Genomic DNA, 19,579 nt, shown 5'->3' on the forward strand with positions numbered 1-19,579 from the left:
CAGAGTAAAAGGACTATTTATGTTTACATTTGTTACCAACAAAAATCGCTATGATGACAATACTGATAATGTCATCTTGTGGTTACCCAGAGAAAAATGTGCAAAATCAACAAGAGCTGTATTTTTCCAACATAAGCTTTTAATTTTTTTTTTTTAATTTTTGTAGTCATAGCCACAGTCAAATAGTAAACCTTGGCGGGGCGTGGTGGCTCACGCCCATAATCCCAGCGCTCCGAGGGGCCAAGGTGGGAGGAGGCTGGAGCCCGGGAGGTTGAGGGTCAGTGAGCTGTGATTGCACCACTGCCCGCCAGCCTGGGCGAGAGCTTGTCTAAAAAAATTAATATTTAATGACCAAGTTTTTCTTAAACCTTCTGTTTACCATTTGTATTTTCCTTCAACGCTGCAACAGAACTAGTGAAGATGTGAGATCTTAGCTGATAGCAAAACCATTCTTAGTATCAAAAGTCATATTAAGGAAGTCCAGAGACAAGAAACTCCATGCACCTGTATGTCCCCCTGAATTGGCCACTGGGGAGAGTGCAGAAAGCATCTGTCCCCCCAACAAACAAAGGCGAGGCGCAGAGTCTACTTGAACTTTCAATCTTAGCCAATATCTGACACAAAATGCAAAGTGAAGGGCAACCTAATGTGCTTTCCTTTTTTCTAGCTTATAAAACTGCCAATAAATGTCACCAAGTTTGGTAGCTAATTTCCTACTTATATTTTTAAGGCCGAATGTCTGGGTCCCAATGTCGGGCCGAGGGCACCCAGGACGCCGGGGACAGGAGGCCACGGTACAGGCCATGAGGGGTGTGCTGTCTGCGGAGGATGGAAACAGTGAGACCAGCTGAAAGTCAGGCTACCTTTTACCCCCCGGGTGCTGGCGCTGCATACGCTGTCAGCGGTCAAGTGCCCCTGCTCCTGGAGAGACCCCCACCCCCGGTCCCCTCCCCTCCCCTTCCCACAGTCCTGCTCTGCCTCCCGGCTGGAAAATCCATCACAGACAGAAAAGGGAAATCTAAATTTGGGGGAGGAGGGAAATATTCACCCACATTATCTCTTGCTGAGAATCCTTAGTTGCTTTCATAAAGACAGAAAATCTCATTTAAGGCAAACAAATACAGCATAAAATAATACTGGGTCACAGCTATCCTGTGCTTTGACTGTCATTCCTGCCGCAGTTCACACGCAGGTGATACGCTGTCTAGAGAACTGAGGCAGGCACGAAGCAGGTATCTCCGGAACTCGAGGGAAGACCTGCTACATAATCGCACGCACTCAGTATCTGCAGTGACCGCGGTTTTGAATGCCTTATTCAAAATATCGCCGCCCGTGTCTTCTGGGTGTCACTATTTTAATAGTTAAGAAAACGTCTGGGGGACTTCAGTCACCAAGATGACAACAAATGATAAGTTCCTCAACAGCTCTGTTGAAATCCATTAACCTAAAGCAAGGGATGAACATTCTGAAGTGTTATTTTTGCACTTAATTTATTCACTGTGATATGTGCACACACTGCCCTGGCAGTTTCAGGGTAGGTAGGAAGGACGCAGCGTTCCTGGCGAGGCACCAAGGCCTGGGCGAGGGGGCAGAGGAGAGACACACGGCGGAGGGGAAGGGAATTTCCCATCCGAGCTCGGGCTGGAAGGTGCTACATGTGCAGTCCTTTCACGCAGCCATGTAGACAGCTGCTGCTTAACATGTGTGCACGTATGCAGTCAGACCTTCGTGTGCAAACCTGTGTGGCCATGGTTCATGTATTAAGAACCGAGATGTGGACTTGCGTGTGAAGAATGACAACTGGCTTGCTGTTGTTGAGAAACAGGATTGCGGAGACAAAACCAGAGACAGACCACGCAGGGAAAGTCATTCTAGCAATTAATCCTGTGCCCCTGAAGATGCCGTCAACCTGTCCCATTTTGTAGGACAGAAGTGTGTTATATCAAAATGCAAAAAAACCTCAAAAATGTTTTCTAAGCCTGACATCATCTCAGCCTTCTTTGCATGCATGCACACACACACACACAGAATGCACTTTGAACTTGACTTCACACTGTCATTCTCTCATTCAAAATATTTAAGGAACACCTGTCACCTGTCGAGCAGTGTGCTGGGTACTAGAGAGAGGTCAAAACAGACAAAGTCCTGTGAAAATAAATAGGCCCAGACCGTGAATCGCTGCATCTGAGGACACAGAAAGGCCCACAGGTAACTCTGATGCCTAAGTTCAGATCCGCAATCAACACGAAATGGCAAACAAATTATCCAAGGTCGTTGAAAACGTGATAAACTTGATTGCTAGGATGGAGAGATGCCCTGGACCAGTTATCCTCAAAGCATGGCCAAGGGCCAGTTCAGACCGTGAGTGATTGCTTACTCCTTTTAAAAATGTCTAGGCTGGTAATTTTGTCAATACTATAAAAATGAACTACCAGAAAATAAAATTACAGAAAGCATACAAGATACAAGCCAATCTTTTAAATAGACATAACATTTGCTGACACACGATTGCTCTAGAACTTTCTGAAAGGTCGGTCTCAATTTCTGTGCTCAGTGTGTTGGAGACCAACAGCACACAGTTTGTGGACAGCAGCAGCCGCTCTCCCCTCGACCCTACACTGGAATGTGCACAAAGGTGAAGGAATGTGGCACAGCTGTGCTTCACCAGGGCAGGTTCGAAACTCGCTTGGGTCTGTCCCAAAGGAGGATTGATTTGTGGATCAATGTAGGTCTAACATCGAGGTAGTAGGAAAGCTTCATTTTAATTGCAGGCAATAAAGTGGAAGACTTCCTGGCACACCACAAGCACTTAACAAAAATGTGCTGAATGAACGAGAAAATGCCCCAGCCCACGGGGGCGACCTGCGTTGGGAAGAGCTCAGGGGTGGGATGACGAGGCCGCTCGGGAAAGGATGTCAGGACTGATCATGGAACTCAATGCGCACCTGAAAATGGTGAGCCAAGGCACGGGTGTCATCAGACAAAGTAAGGATGCCAAGGTTGTTAATGTTTGGGAATGAACCAAATGAAATGTAACAGAGAAAAATGTAGATTTACTGTCTCTAGAATAAAGCAAGCCATAAACTGACTCGGTCATATAAAAAAGACCAAAGACTTAGGGCTCTTTGCTGGCAGCAAGCTTAACGGTGAGATTAAGCTGCACAACCTTAAATTTCATCAATAAAAGTGCAGTGTTTAAAAGGAAAACGCAACAGTTCTAAAAGACTCAGCTCAGGCTGTACCATTTTACAAGGGGTTTTGATGGATTAGAGATACGTAGTGGGTCTCACAGCACCAAACGACCTGAACACACCATGGCTCCACGTCAGGTAAATGAGAACGGCGAGAAGAAAAAGACATTCCAGAAGCCGTCCCCACAGGGAGGTGCACAGGAGGGACTGATGTGGCACCATCTACCCGAACGAAGCATCCCCAACTCAACTTCCGCTCAACCAAATCCTCAAAATGCTTGTGGCCGCTTCAGTACCGGTAAACGCGAGGGAAATAAAAAGGAGGCAAAAACAGAGTGAAAAAAAGTTTATGGTCTTTACCAATTTGGGCAAAAAATTGTAGTTTTGCAAATTGTATACAGGCACCCATGCAAATGTGTGACCGTAAGTCTCAATGTTTATTAACTCCACATAAACCCGCCTCGACTGAGTAGGCACTTCTATCATCTGCAGTTAGTAATGTTTGTCTCCTCCTTTCTAGTGATTTTGTTTATTTGCTTTTCTTTTTATTGCTTTGGCTAAGGATAAAATAACTCGATATATTAATCACGATGATCTTTGTTCCTTAATTTAGCGCATTATATAGACCGTGTTTCATCGTTAATATTTGACTCCGAGTTTAAAGCATTTTTAATCAGATACGGGTCCTAGATCGTACAAACATGTTTGGTCCTGAAATCCTGTTATCGCAGCACAATTAATACTTTCTGCAATAACAGGATTTTGTTAAATCCTCCGGCTCTTGTGAAGACTTTTATGGAAATCAGTTTAAGAGATGCTGTTCTGGAAGTATTCAGAAGCACGTGTCACTTTGATACTTCGTACACAATTTCCATGTCCCTTGTAGAACGAAGGCTTTTGTGGTATTGTTGCGACTCTTTGGGAACATGAAATGGTACCTCACTCTCTTCCATCAAAGCCTAAGAACTGGATGAAAGGCCTGGGATCAAAGAGGGTTGTCTCACGTGTCTTTAGAAACAATGAAAACCTGTGACAGGAACACACACTTCCCATGGCTTGAGGCTCTTGGCTCAGAGAAGCCATCATTTAGTCGACTTTATCCTTAATCTATTTTTTTATGCTGCTTATGCTCTTACAGAACGAGGTGTCAGCAGCTTAGCTTTCTAGAATCTGAAGATTATTATGAAAAGCAAAAAAAAAAAAAAAAAATCAAGAAATCAGTAAAAAATAAACCAAAAAGATGAATACAATTTTGTAATATTTTATGTGATATCTCAAAATGGTAAGAAAAAATATCAGAGAAGGAAAAAGCAAATTGTGTAACTGTACAACTTAAGACTGTAATAAATAGCTAAAAATTATATCTAATCACTCAGGACTAAATTAAAGCAATGAGAAAAAATTTCAGTCCTCACTAGATCTTGAAACCAAAATGTTTTCAAGTGAATTAATGACAGTAATTCTGTACATGGAGCCGAGTTCTTGAGTCACCTGCAAAGAATCCTTGGTGGGACACTGTTTGGTCACCCAGCTGCTCTCTGTAGCATGGGCCAGCGTGCACCCCGGGTCCAGCTGGAGGGGGCAGGGTTTCAGCTAGTTCCGGAACTCTCAGCACGGTGCAGCAAGACATGCAGACAATGTGCCAACAGACTGAGGTCCCACGGTCCAGACTCAACGCCTGTGCCCCACCAAAGGCTCCGAGGACGGCTGTGGAACTTCTTTGATTTCTGTATTTTTTTATGCAATTACTTCCTCAGTGGGCTGCCAACTGCAGCAGGTTCAGCGTCTGGTCATTTGCGTGCCTGCCTTTGTTTCCGCACTCCACCCTTCTCTTAAGGCCACGCAGCGCTTCACATTGTAAACAGAGCGACAGTTTCTCCTCAGACGAGTCAGACCCACGGGCTCAGGACGGCAGCCGAGCAGCTCAGGATGCGCCGGCTACCTCAGCCTCGTGTGTGTGTCCACGCACAGCGCTGAAAGTCCGGGAGGCCCTAACTCACGTGTACACACTAGGTTAGAAAAGAAGGGAAACTCTTCTGCGGTTTTTACACAAGACTTTTCCGTGGGCGGCAGGGACTTGGTCCACACGGTCTGCATCTGCTCATCTTAGACTGGTCGGGAATGTCTCCTGTAAGTCCTGGAATTGATAACTCAGGACAGTTTCACTCCCTTTCCCTGTGGAGCAGTTTGAATGATGCTTATGAAATACTCTACAAGGCCTCAGATACATAATATGTGTATACACATATGCAGATGATAAAGATGATATTGATAGTAGCTACTTGTAGGATTTAACACTTTCAAACCCCTTTATTATTATCTCAACATTGTATTTTCTTTAGTTATCGCGTTCATTTTTACCTTCTCAATATTGATCAGATGTCCACTCAAAACAGATTTTTAAAAATATCTGTCAGAAGTCTTACTGTTTTTCAAAATGTCTTGATAAAAAAAAATACTTAATTGGTGACATTTTGGCACAAATATTGTTTCAAACATGAGAAGTCAGATATCTCCAGGATTGTTCCCAAATCCAATGTTCCCGTTGTGATGCTCCAGAAATGTGATCCCGTTTACACCAGTGGATTTATAGATGTCACACATCCGGGTATGGGAGGAGCAGCTGTCACTCTGAATTTCAATGTCTTCTAAATTTTCCTTAGGTTTCAGAGATGACAGTGCTGGATTAGGTCACTTCTGTCCTGCCATGAGATGACTCTGTTTCCCGTCCTGCCGTGAGTCAGGGATGACCAGTTGTGGGAATGCTGCCGGATGCGGCTTCTGATGGAGCAAGTTGTCATCAGAGCAGGCACAATAGTGACAGCACACTTACTGTCTGTGGAGCACTTGTGGGCAGGGACGATGCCGTGTGGGGTCAGAGAGCACTCGGGATGGAGCTATGTCCGTCCTCCGGGAACATGGCTTGCTACAGGCTGTTGCCCGAGTCCCTTAAGCCCCAGGGATTTCTCTCACCCCAAAGAATCATCTTGTCACCCCAGCTTCCTGCCCCTCCCTGGAGACCACGGAGCCTGAGGGCTGTCCCAAGCAAGGTCGCAAAGGCCTGGGCACGAGAGTCTGCGGGGTCCGAGCTCCATAGCCCCCTGTGGAACTAGCACAGGCCTCCCTGCAGCTGCAGTGCAACCCTCACGCCATGACCCCCTCGGGCATCCGCCAGAAGACCCCCTCTCAGGGTCTGCTTCCCGGGCGCCTAACCTACAGCGCCCATGCTCTGCTGGGACCCGCGGACCACGTCACACGTGTTGCCTTCTCTATGTAGGTACAGCTCATGCGTTAGATGTTGTCTCGATACAGATATTATCATACCCATTTGAGGGATGGGAAGAGCGAGATTTGGATATCACAGGACACTGACATCAGAGAGAGGACTCATCACCGGGGCAGCCCTAACCCGCAGCCTGGCTCTTCCCACCCCGCCGTAGCCACCGCCCACCCCGACTCCAGAATTTCCTTTAGAGTCTCTCCGAAATGTGCTAAACACAGAATTTGATTATGATTCCTATAGAATTTTTATATTAAAACAATGAACTTTGCTGACTTAGAGCAAGAACGAGCCATCCGTAGCCAAAGAGTTGTGAATCCTGGTGCAAGGTTCTCTCTAATGTTCTCCCCTGATTCAGTTGATCTCCTGCAAAATGCAGCCAAGAGTGACCAGGTGGCTCTGCAAGATCTGACACTCACGAAGCGCAGGTTTCGAAGCTGCCTAATGTGGTGCGTCACCCACTGCTCAGGGGGCAGAGCTCCGCCGTGGGCCTTGGGTCTACCTGAAGGGGCTACTTCTCAGGCAGGTGGTCTTGCCAAGCCCTGCAAACTCTATGAGTTTCAATTTTCTAACAGGGACAGTCAAAATATCTACTCTTTGGGGCTGCTGTAGGGATTATTTGATATATGGGTTAATCTTTCATGAAAGGTGTTCCATAAATGCTATTTTTAATCGTCGATTCAAAATTATATTTAAAAAAATAAGATCGGCGGCCAGTCTTAAAAATTTTCTACTGTAAATAGAAATTAAAATGTCGAAGTGTGCTGCGGCAATTCTTAGAAATGTCTTTAAAAGTTTGGCTCAGTCAGAAAGGTACAAGAAGGCAGAAGTCGCCCAGCTGTGGTCACGGCACGCTTCCCTTTGAGCACGCCGCCGGAGCTCGAATTAGAATACTTTCTTCATGAGCAAGAACGCACATTTGAAGAACAGAAACCAACTCTGGATCCGTGCGGTGCAGCAAATACCGTTTGCTCTATCTGGAGCAAAATAGCGGCTATTGCTCGGTAACCCTGGAAATTTAAATAACCTTTTGTTCTGAAGAATTCTCAGTAACATGCCTAGTGCTCCCCGTGTCATTAGTATGTGTGCGTGCAGGTATGAGGAGGCGGGAACCCCCACACAGGGGCGCTGGGCAGGGGGAAGCTGGAAGAAATCAGACAGGCTGTGTGTTTGTTTGTTTTTGTTTCACCATCTCTGTATGGAGCGGGAGGTACTCTCCCATCCCTTCCATGAGGTGGAAGGAAAGAACTGAGAAATTCTCCTAGAAATAATTTAAGGTGACTTTAAGATATTCTTATCTGAACATTTAGGAGCTGATGTTCAATGTCATGGCAAAAAAATGAAAACAGTCCTAAAAAAGAAATGGCTACGGTATGCTTTCAGTTCCTTTTTTAATTCTCTCTCCAGAGGCAAGATTCGCTTAGTCACGGATGTCAAAGGTGTCCTCTTGGGAGGAGTTTGAAACTGTAGCAGAACATTATGCAGGAAAGCGGAGGTCCAGTGTGACATGCAAATAAAACCTATGATGATAAAACTGAAGTTCACTTTAAAAAAATGAAAACCAGATGCAACCTAGCCAAATGCCATCTGTAAGGTCTTTGAGGCATAAAAGGATGCACTCAAAGTCTCAACCATTATCATGGAAACATTCTGCAGAATTTCAGAAGGCCTGGCGCCCTGGGGAGGGGTCTGGCACTGCAGGCTTCCCCACCAGTTCTGCTCGCCTTAAGGAAATGAAGCTGCATCTCTAGGAGGAAACCAAATAATACGAAACATCCCCCCAGAGATCTCACGCCTGCAGGTACCTGTGCACACCTGGTACCCCAGCTTGGTCCAGCCCCTGTCTGGATGCCTGGGACCTCCGCTATTTCTGTTTGCATCATAAAAGAATCAACACAGTGAAATATCACATTTGGGTATTATTTTTTTCCTCCTCTTGCCTTTTTTCTTTTCTGTGTGCATCATTCCTCAGTCTCCTGTGGTCGGTGGTATGTGTTTTCGAAGGTTACAAGGAGGAGGAAAGCGAGATAAAGGTTTGGGAAAGCTAGTTTACAAATATTTTTCTTTGGTGTTTGGTGTTGCCTAAAGTGCTGCAATACCCTGCAAAAACAGAACAGCCTCCTGGGAAGCAAAAGATGTGACTGGTTGGCAGTGTCCTGTGTTAGACAAACAGGGCCTGGGAATGGGGCACGTTAATATCAAAAGTAGCTTTTTCCTTTCTTCACACAAAGGAGAAAGTACATGCTTGTTTTCGAGTGCAAAAACTGAGAATATCAACAGTTTTAAACATTTCCTTGCAAAGTTCCTTGTAACCCAAGATGGTACCTAATTGCGTATTTCCAAAACATTCCTTTTTCTAAAAGTAGAATGCATGAAATTTCTAATGACTGAGATCCCCAAGAATCTGCTTTTGTTTTTAGCTTATAGATTTAGATTGAAATTATTACCCAGGATGCTTTATTAAAAAAAAATTAAGACAAAGATCAACAGTATTTGTCCTCAAATTTAGGAGGATTTTAGCTCAGCTATGCCTGGCTTAGGAAAGATTATCACAGATAAACTCCCTGCTTTCAATTTTTTTATGTTTTATTATTCATTTTATGTATTTATTCTTTATACGTAAAATATAACAGCTCCTGAAAATAGTCTAAATAATTAAAAAAGAGTGTAATTTCACGAACAACTGGACTATATTTAAGACATAAAAATATCATCTTATGTTTTGGTTTATTCCCTGTAGCTTAATTGCATACTACAAATCTTTTGCATAAGTAGCCTACTGACTGCATACACAGAGCTTAACCCCCTACTAAAATACGCCTCAAGATGTGTTTTCTTAACCCATCTCCCTACAGAGCACAGGTTGTATAAAATGTTGTGGCCCTTGAATCCAAACAGAACAGCCTCATGCCAGTACAGCAGCAAATTTATTTTTCAGAAAGATGAACACAGTCTCCCTCAGGGATGTTCTGCCCTCCCCAGCGGGAGCCAGGGCAAGGTTTTATTCCTCCCTCTCCACCCTGTGGCATTCACTTCTCTACAAAATTGCACACTCACTACCTGCGTCTACTCTGGCCCAGGGACAGGTCTTTCGCAAGGTGCGGTGCGTACAGAATTGTTCTGAAGACTGCCACAGAGCAGATTTTACAGACTCATCTCTTGACAGGTAAACATAAGGTGGAGGGTGTGTTTTCAGATATTTTACTGCAGGGTGAATCTGGTACGTCGAGCTGAGAATTTGCGTCTTGAAGGGGCAAGGCCACATGTTAAGCTTAGAGAAAAGTCAAATGGCAAAACTTTAAAAGGTCAAACCACTTGATCTGCTCCCCAATAACACCCGTGTGGCCGCAGCTGTTCTCGTGCTTGTGGTTTGGGTTTGATCACTGGCCCACAAGGGAAAGCATCTCATTTTTGTGTTTAGTGGTTTACAATTTACTTTACATATTTAGCGTTGCTACACATAATAGTAACGTTCAGAGCATTTCGACCAAGGTAACTATTCAATTTTTTGATTTGACATGAAATTATTTTGAACTAGAATATGATACTCAGCTAAGTAGAACTCCTGTATCCTGATGACTATCAGGGCGAGAAATAAAGTACAGCTGTAGACATTTCCATCTGGCTTGCTTAGAAAGAACCTTAGGAAGGAAAGGGACAACTGACAATTCGCAGGTTTTGAATAAATCCACCTCTTTAAGGTAATTTAAGGTTAAAACCCTGCTGCCCCATTTCACCCAGACCACGTGCAGAACGTGAGCTGGGGAAATGTTTGGATTAAAGACTAATTTATAAAGTCACTGGTCTGACCAGGGCTTCTGTGACAGGAGCCCCCTCAGAGGACAAGGAAACGCCATGCATTTGGGCTCCACACACTGTGAGTCGTTGGTGCGGGCTGAGGTCACAGTGTACCATTTCACTATCTAAGGAAAGGCTCAAAACCCACTGAGATGTTGGCAGGAAGTTTAATGGAAGTCCTGCATGGCTATTGGTCAAATTGTAAGATCAAAGCAGTGCAGCGGGAAGTCAGTCTAAACACCGCGTCATCATTCAGATGACATTGCTAAAGTGGCTGTTGAGTAAATCACCACGACTGGTGCATCACTCCAGCAGTGCCAAGGCACAGGCCCCCTCTGCCCGGGCCTTCCCCGGGGCAGGTGAGGTGGAGGCCCCACCCCGGCCCTGGCAGGCACTGGGTGCCGAAGACACAGCACGAGGTCACTGGAAGAGTCCCTCCCTCGTCCCCCACCAGACTGCTCTCAGCCTTTCCCTGAAAATCCACCAGGAGGTGGTGGGAGCACAGATCCTTCACCTGCGTCCTCTCACCTGGCCGTCCCTCCCCGGCGCCGCGCACAGCCGACCGCAGAGAGCGCAGCTCCGTGTGTTTAGACCCTGCCGGGCAGCGGGCGGAAGGTGTCGGGTTCTTACCAAATGAGGCAGAACCTGCTTCCTGAGCAAAAGCCCCCGGATGGGGAGGAGATTTCACCCAGTGACACCTGGTGGCAGTGCCGGGCCCACCGGGCTCTGATGGGGCAGGTGCCTCACTGATCTCTGACCTGAACTTCAAAGTCAGGGGACGGAAGAGAGTGTTTCCAATACTTGTGCTTCTAAATGTCGTGACATGTAACAAGACGTGGTTTGCACATCAGTAAAATGTGATTAATACACGTTCACCCACATTTTCTATTTCTTCTGTAGCAGGAAAAGTTTAGGATGTCCTCTACTTGCTTGTTGCATGAAATGAAAAGGGAAGATACTTTGTAGGGTAATTGAATGTTTTTGTTTCCACCGGAGGTTGCGCTAAGGTCTACGGAGGGCCGGAGGGCCCGGTGCCTGAACCCGTGGCAGCAGCCACCTCTCACCCGTGCAGAAAAGAACCTCAGTAACCCCACGGACTCTCACTCCTCGGAAAGGTAGATGTGCATGTGAGGACAAAATCACGAGAGTCAAAACCACGCAGTGATTCAGAACATGGGCTCTGAGGGAGGCCGTCCTACAGATGAAGCTGTTCTTCATTCACAAACTTAATAACCTCTCTGCTCTCAGCTTCCTTGCTTGTGAAACAGTGCTCATACAGTAGCTCCCACCACGTCTGGTGGTACAGATTAAACAAGAATGTATTAATCTACATCCACCACATTTACATTAATCTACATCTACCACATCTACATGAATCGACATCCACCACATCTACATGAATCGACATCTACCACATCTACACGAATCTATATCCACCACATCTACATTAATCTACATCCACCATATCTACATCCACCACATCTACACAAATCTACATCCACCACATTTACATTAATCTACATCCATGAGAATGTATTAGGCTCAGTCAACAGTAGGCATCATTGTTTATCACTCATGGTTTCCAGGCAGCACAAACAAACCCACTCATGGACTCTCTACATTAAAACTTCCTGTAATTGTCTTATGATTATTGTATTAATTACCCTGAACAGGAGGGTAGGCTACAGTAGGTTCCACGAACAACTAAAATTCCACTGAATCACTTGCCTCTTGCAAATCAAATTCTCACATTCCTCAGGTTTTACTGTATTTTTCTTAATTGTACAACTTTCTGCTTTTGTGTAGTACTCAATTATTCTTGTAAAGTATATATAAAGAAAAATATATATCTATAGTCCTTACTTAAATAGGAGTATGTGTTGTTAAAGGAAAAACAATGTCATTTTGTTGTAAAGTGGTAAGTCTAAGGAAAAAATATTAGTGATATGTTTTGGACAAGGAAATAGAAAAAAGAAAAATTTGTTAAAAAATAAAAAAAACAACATTTATATTCAATCGAGGTAATAGTCTCAGGAAAAAATCTTAAGGATATCATTAACAAAAACATATAAAAATGTAAATAAATGCTGAAAATACAATTGTAACATTAAAGTAACATTTATTAGAGCAATTTTGGAATTCAATGCAGACCAATTATTTATCATATTATTTATTTCTATAACGGAACCCAAATGGAATAATTGAATTTCCTAAACAGTGACTTGGCATCTCTGTGGCAACCCTGAACACAGCAGAATGAAGACAGGGCAGCCTTCACCTCCCAGAGGGAGTGAAGCATTTCAAACGCCACAGTTAGTTGGGGAAAAAAAAATATTATATGTATGGATGAGGATATGTTCATTAACTATTTCAGTTATTTACACAGGTCACAGAGACCCAAAACATCATCCAACTCTGGGATGGAGCTCCAGAGGGAGTGAGAAAGAAGTGTAAACATTTTTATCAGATTTTTATAATACACGATGACATTGTTTTGGTTACATTCTACCGTAGGAAACTAAATATTTTCTGATTATAAAATAGATTGCAAAAATCAATATAGAAGTGATCCTGAGTTCTTGAGAACAGGTAATGCTGCAGAACTTATTTCATAAAAGGGACATCATTAGACCATTGCTACAGACCTGCTAATAACGTCTAAGGCAAGACGAGGCGACCTTGGTCTGGACAACAAAAATCAAGGCAGGAGGATTGGTTGTCTGGATTAGCCTTAACTTGGAGCAACATTTGACGCTGAGTCGCCAAGAAAATTGATTTTGCATATTGTGGGATTAGTATTCAGTCTGTAGCAATTCAGCCAACAATAACTGTCGCTTGCTAAAAGCAAAGTCTAAGTTAGTGGCTGTGCTTGGGGATGAGAAGGGGGTCACATAAAGAGAGAAGGCCCCTCACCCACCTTCGGTGTCGCTGCGGATTCTCCAGCTGTCCTTGAGCCATTGACTGTAGGTTTCTTTGTCTCCACTTCTGCATTTATAAAATCGGGAATAAAATGCACTTCTGAAATTACTGGAGGACCTCCCCTCGCAAGGTGAAGAGTCGCACTGGCGTCTTCGTGGAGCTGTACATCACAGAAATAAAGACTTTGTAGGAAAAGGGCATTGCCTGAGAATAAATGGTTGCCAATGCAATTGCAAATTAAATGTAAATTAAAACTCTGTGCAGTCTCTTTATGTCAGGCCTCCCTAAAAGCCATTTCTTCGGGTGTTTGAACCTGAAGGGCACATTTATTTTAAGAGAATATTATAAAAAGCTACAATTATGTATAAATTATTGGTTCTATATAAATTGTTACGCCTTAAGCTCCATGGGTTAAATTATGGAACATGGAACTATTGGAAGAATCTGCATACGTTATATTCCAGGTGTCTGAGGTCATGTTGTAGGATCTACTATACTTCTGTTTGTTTAAGTTTAGAAAACAAATTCATGGAGTTGGCTCCTCACTTGGGTGAAATATTTTAAATGTGTATGTGTATACAGTGGACCACTTGCTGTCACAGAACAGCGGGATTAACACGTGGGTTAGTTGATTTAATTTTCAACTTTTTGATGTATATGCTTTCCTTTGAAAGGAGTAATATAATTTCAAATAACTTTTACTAAAGTGTTTAGCAATTTCTCTACTCTTGGTTATATTATGCTCTCAAATTTAATGAACACAACTTTTTAAAGTTTTTGAAAATTTTTATATGATATTGATTTTTAAAATTCCTAAAATTTTAAAATTTCTCCCATCAAGAGCTGGGGTCTATGTCCCCTGCCCTGGAATCCGAGCATGGAGACTGCCTGACCAGTGGAATATGGCAGACGGGGACTGCCAGGTTCTGGGTCCAGATGGGGAGGAATCATCACCTTATACTTCTCCTGTTTTAGGAGGAAGTCCAGGTGACCCAAATAGACACCCAGGAGGAAAGGAACCAAAAGCACTCAGCCTTCAGCCACGGCTGAGCTCCCAGCCAACACCCCACACCACTGTGCTGATGCTGTTAGTGCACCGTTTTCTGCAAGATATGGATTTAAAAAAATACTTAACTCATAGGTTGTTCTGAGAGTTAAATTATTTAACACATGATAAGTGCTTAAGTCCAGGGCAAGAACTTGGTAAACTTTGACTCTGTTACTCTATTGTGTTGGTTCTTCTCATTACCACTGTCAATATTAATGAATTACCCTGTCATTGCTATTTAAAAAAATACTGCTCAAATCACACACAAAGCTCAGGAACTGGCTGTCTAGACTGACTTTGCACACACGGCACAGTTGCAAAGGCCTGTGCCGTCCCCGAGACCACACCCTAAAAGCCAGATTAGGTGGATTGTTGGTCTGGAGGGTTCATGAGCCACTCTTGCTAAAGGTTCCAAAAATATTTACCGAGGAAAGATGGCTTTCCGTAATAAGAAAGCCAAACTTCTCAGAAGGCAAACTCAACCCATGCAAATAATATCCACAACTGGATCAAAATATTGGTCTTGGAACGAACATTAATAACTGCAGGCTTAATGCCAGTCCATTCTAACTGGTGAAAGCACTGAGTCTATTACTGCAGGGTCCTGTCCCGCTATAGCTATGAAGAATCAGTATCACATGATAGATGGGTGTTACATAGACCAGCACGCGCACACGTACACACACAGCTGCCGAGCCTCTGTTTAAAGATTAGGGTAGAGATTAAACGTGGCTCCGTGTTCATGTCAGCATCCTACGCCGCAGTGTTCCGATGGCTTAGCTTAAAATAGTAACTACATTTTCTCTAGTTTGTGTTCCCGGTGCTGTGAGCCCTCAAATGTCTTCACCTGGTATCATCAGCTTAAGCTAATAATAAAATTAGTCTCAGTGCTTAGAGCTCCTCTGACTCAGAAAACAATAGCTAATTAAGTCCTGCTTGGTGGCTGTATCATTTTATAAATGTCTTTATCAGCATCTATCATATTTCATTATAAATCCTTGTTTCTGTAGGTTTCTGTCTTACCGAAGTGTTACCTGTGTCGGAAATGAGACTTACTCAAAGTTAGTACCGTGGGTGTGTAGCGTTGTACCTGGAAAACTTACAATGCTTAACTGAATTCAAAATACTGAGCAGATGAGGCAGGACAACACCCACAGGTTACCTGGGCATCGGAGGCAAGTGTCTCTCAGCTGCACCTTTGAGCTGTGGCAGGGGTTTTCTTGTCATCTGCACCGCCACATACCTCGCCCCCATTCCGGGTTCCCCGGCAAATGCCACTTCCTTCTTGTGGCTCAGCACACACCTAAGCCAGGCTCGTTTGTTTTAAAGGTTTATGTGCAGGGCACATTGGCAATGAGACTCAGAGCTGGTAAAGAGGGGGAGACTCTTTTAGCAAAAACAAAACCCCCCAGGGTTATGGTAAAAGCGCCCACCTCGCCTGGTAGACGCTGTCTGCCCTCCTCTTCCTCTTCCACCCAGCAGGCCTGGCCAATAGCAGGCCGGAGTCGGCAGGAGATCTACGGGGAAGGAGAGAAGAGATCCAGGGGGGAGCGGACGTAGGAGAGACGGGAAAGAACGGGACATCTGAGGGGTGGAGCTGGGGTCTCTGCTGTCTGCAGAGCCAGTCCCGGGACGGCCACTGCAGGGTCGGGGAGGGACCGGGGAGCCTCTCCGAAGCCCCCACCCCACAGATGCCCCACGGATGGGGTGATCCCACTCGGCCGGGAGGGACGGGCTCCTGACACCTGCTCCGGGATCTCTCCCGTGCACTGAGCCAGGCATTTTCTGATCCACGGCATCTCTCCCCCCTCTACGAAGCCCAGCATCCTGGGGTTGCAAATACGGCCAGGTATCGGGGCGCTCCACACCTAGACTTAACAGCAAGCCTGTGATTGCATTCCTTCCCTTTGTAAAAAGTTTATACTCTCCATTCGGTTCCTCTCTTCTCAAAATGGAAGTGCACGAAGTTACTTTCAAAGTCTATAAAAGGCGTAGCGTGAAACTTTGGCCTCTCCCTGTTGGCCTCTCCAACCTCTCCTTGCTCCCTGGATTTCTTGATCCTGTTCCAGACCCAATTACCAGCCCCTCTAAGGTTTGTTGAAGCTTCAGGGGACCCTTCCCGTGACAGTTAAAAATTGAGGGCAGAGAGGTGGGTGCAGAACCGCGTAGAAGGGCGAGTTCAGATGACAGTACCCTAATGAGACCCCCCAAACCCCCGGGGGCTCCGCACCTGCACGGCCTGGGCCCTGGAGAGCCGGTTCCAGGAGGAGGTGCGGAGCTGGGGGGCCCCTGACGGATGAAAGGCTTGTTTCCCCCCTGGCCTAGATTCCAGACTCTTCTGTTACAGCCCGAATGCCGTGTGTGCTGGCAGGCAAGCTCACCCTTTTTCTGTTTGAAGAAGTAAAAATAAATCCAGGGAAATGGGGGAATCCAAAAATAGGCCTCAGTCATCTAATCAGAAAGAAATCCCACCAGCCTGGCAGAGTTCAACTATGTGCATGCAGTTCGCTTCCAATGTTAAAAAAGAAAGGTCTTTTATTTTACCTTTGGTTCATTCTTTGGGAAGACCCCCTTCTAATGCGTTAAAAAGAGATCACATTTTATGTGTCTGAGGTCTTTTAAAAATCACCCCATATTATCTGAGGGAAAAAAAAAGCAGCTGGAGTCTTTTTCTGCAAAAAGGGGTTTAATTTTATACTCCAGGCAGAAGCAACGGCAGTGACAAAAGTAACCACCTCTAGAGGAAGAAAAAAATTATAAACCAAGTTTTTTACAGTAATTGGAAATACATGTTAAATTTGTTGCCCTGTTCCTTAGCGGCAAAAGTGCTTTTCAGCATTCAAGGTAATTTTTAATGTGTTCTTCTTATTAAAAAGGTAGTTTCAGGCATTCTTTATGGTAGCTTTTCCTTTGTATTTATTTATTTTCTGAATTCTATTCCTGCTGGCTGACAGTTTGGAACTGGAGTACAGTGGGTGTGCTCAGTAAACACATGATGTTGGAGATACCATCAATCGATCTCCCTGGTGGTGACAAGAGCTGGCGCTTGGGTGACACTTGGCACCTGCTGCTGTCCAAGCATCTTACGTCTCTGTCCTGACTCACCCTTCACGGCAAGCCCACAGGAGGAGGCAGCATCCTTAGCGCCCCCGTGTCACAGGTGAGGAAGCTGAAGACAGAGCTTAGGAACCTCCCCCAAGTCACAGAGCTGGGAGGGCAGGGGAGGATCCCCCCAGGGGAGCTCCTGCCTGGGGCACACCAGGGAGCCCCCGCTTCCTCGGAGGAGCTTTCCTTCTGCTCATGGCCCCCACTTTCTCCTTTCTCCAATCTCTATTCCATGATGAAGCCAAACCAGCCCTGTGAGGGACTCCTCCACCCCCCGCTGTGTGCGTCTGGTGTGTCTGGTGGAACGTGCTATTTTTGAAATCTGTCATGTCGATAGGGACATCCGTGGCTTGTTCTCCAGGCGAAGCTCATCTCTGGCGGTGGAAGCTGGAACAGGGATTCACTGCGTGCAGGGTGGCTCTTGCTGGAAAGGCACGGGTGTCCCCGAAGTGATGGAAGGACACGATTCTGCCGTGGGTGGCGAAGTCACACAGGTGGCATAGGTAAAAATCCACTGATCTGTGCATTTCACTGCAAATGGCACCTCTGGAACTAACACACCATAGGGGAACCTGCTTAAAAGATGTCAGTGTCATTGTAACATTTACCATCTCAAAAGTCTTCAGTAATCTCCCACGGCTGTCACCCCCGATCCAACGCCACCTGCTCCCCAGCCCCCCTCACCTGCAGCCCGGCCACACTGGCCCCCAGGTTGTCCCCAAATGTGCCAAACCCTACTCCCTGCTGCCCTGAGCCCCGGACACGCTCTGGCCTCCGTCCAGGACAGAGAACCGTCCGCCCGGCCACTGCTAACCCCTCAGTTAGATCTCAGCTTCCACAGGAAGAAATCAGGCCAGATCGCCAGAAAACACCCTCTCATGGCACTAGTCCCTCCCCTCTAGCATGTTCATATATGTATAATTTTATGTTTTTATTTTTGCTGTTGCTTTTTATGGTTTGTTTTCTAATAGACTTCATTTTTTAGAGCAGTTTAAATTTACAGCAACGTTGAACAGAAGCACAGAAGGCTGCCGTGTGCCCGGCCCTCCCGGCTGTCAGCACCCACAGACACTACACTATTTCCCTAACTCTTTGATTAATGTAGTTTTATATTCTAGACTATAAACTCCCTAAGCGCAAATATGCCCTTTGTCTGCTTTTTTCTAACACAGCTCTATCACTTTCTCCGTATTTAGTGGATATATTGATAAGGACGTCTTTCTTTGAATTCCAAATTCAGGCCTTAATCTAGTGCACTTCTCAGGTCAGTAAATTTGATTCAAACGCTTATTATTAAACATGTGAAAAGAAAATTTTATTAAATATTTTCGGGAGAGGTGATAGAGCCTTCACAAAGGCTTAGTGCTCCGCAGAGGTGGTAGAAGCCAACACTAAGAAATCGTGAACTCTGGCGTTTATAAATTTACTCTTTCTTATTAAGTGAAAGAAAGTTCACTCGATGCTAGATTTCCTTACTTTGGAAAGATTACAGAGCTTCCTTAGATTTAAGAGATAAAAATGTAATAATTATTTTTTGTTTTGTCTATTTCTAACAGCTTGAGTTTAGTCTGAAATAGAGTGTTTTATTTCTTTTCTTTTTTTTTTTTTACTGTGACTCATAATGAGAGAGAGAAAGAAGGAAGGAAGGGAAGGAGGGAAGGTGAGAGAGAGAGAGAGAGAGAGAGAAAGAGAGAAAGAGAGAAAGAAAGAAAGAAAGGAAACAAAATCTCGAGGAAACAGGAATACGGAGTTTATATGTACAGCAATTGCTCCCTCCAAAAACCACCCGGGTCCTCAACTGCTTAGAACCTTTTACTGCCCACAATATTCCATTAAACTTCTCTTACCCTTATTGCAAGCCATATTCTCTGATATTTTAGATTTTATTCCATCCTATTCAATTATATTACATTCCATGATATTTTAATCTATTACATTCTACTCTATTCCATTTTAAAAGTCTACTTTGCAACCCACTAAATTAATTTACCAATATGACACGTCTTTAGGGAAAAAAAAAAAAGCCTACAAGATGCTGAAATTGGTGTTCTTCAAGGAGAACCGGCTCCGATAAGCAAAACACAGATCTGGCCCAGTTGGTTTGCAGCGCTGTGGAGATCACACGGCCTGATTTTCACTGGGTGTGTTTCTAGACTTTAGCGACTTGCTTTGTCGCTACGCCTTTTCCTCTCGAGACAGGAGCGACAGTGGTTGTACACACTTAGCACAAATCTCATA

This window comes from Lemur catta, chromosome 18, assembly GCF_020740605.2.
Source record: "Lemur catta isolate mLemCat1 chromosome 18, mLemCat1.pri, whole genome shotgun sequence".
Classification (NCBI taxonomy): Eukaryota; Metazoa; Chordata; class Mammalia; order Primates; family Lemuridae; genus Lemur; species Lemur catta.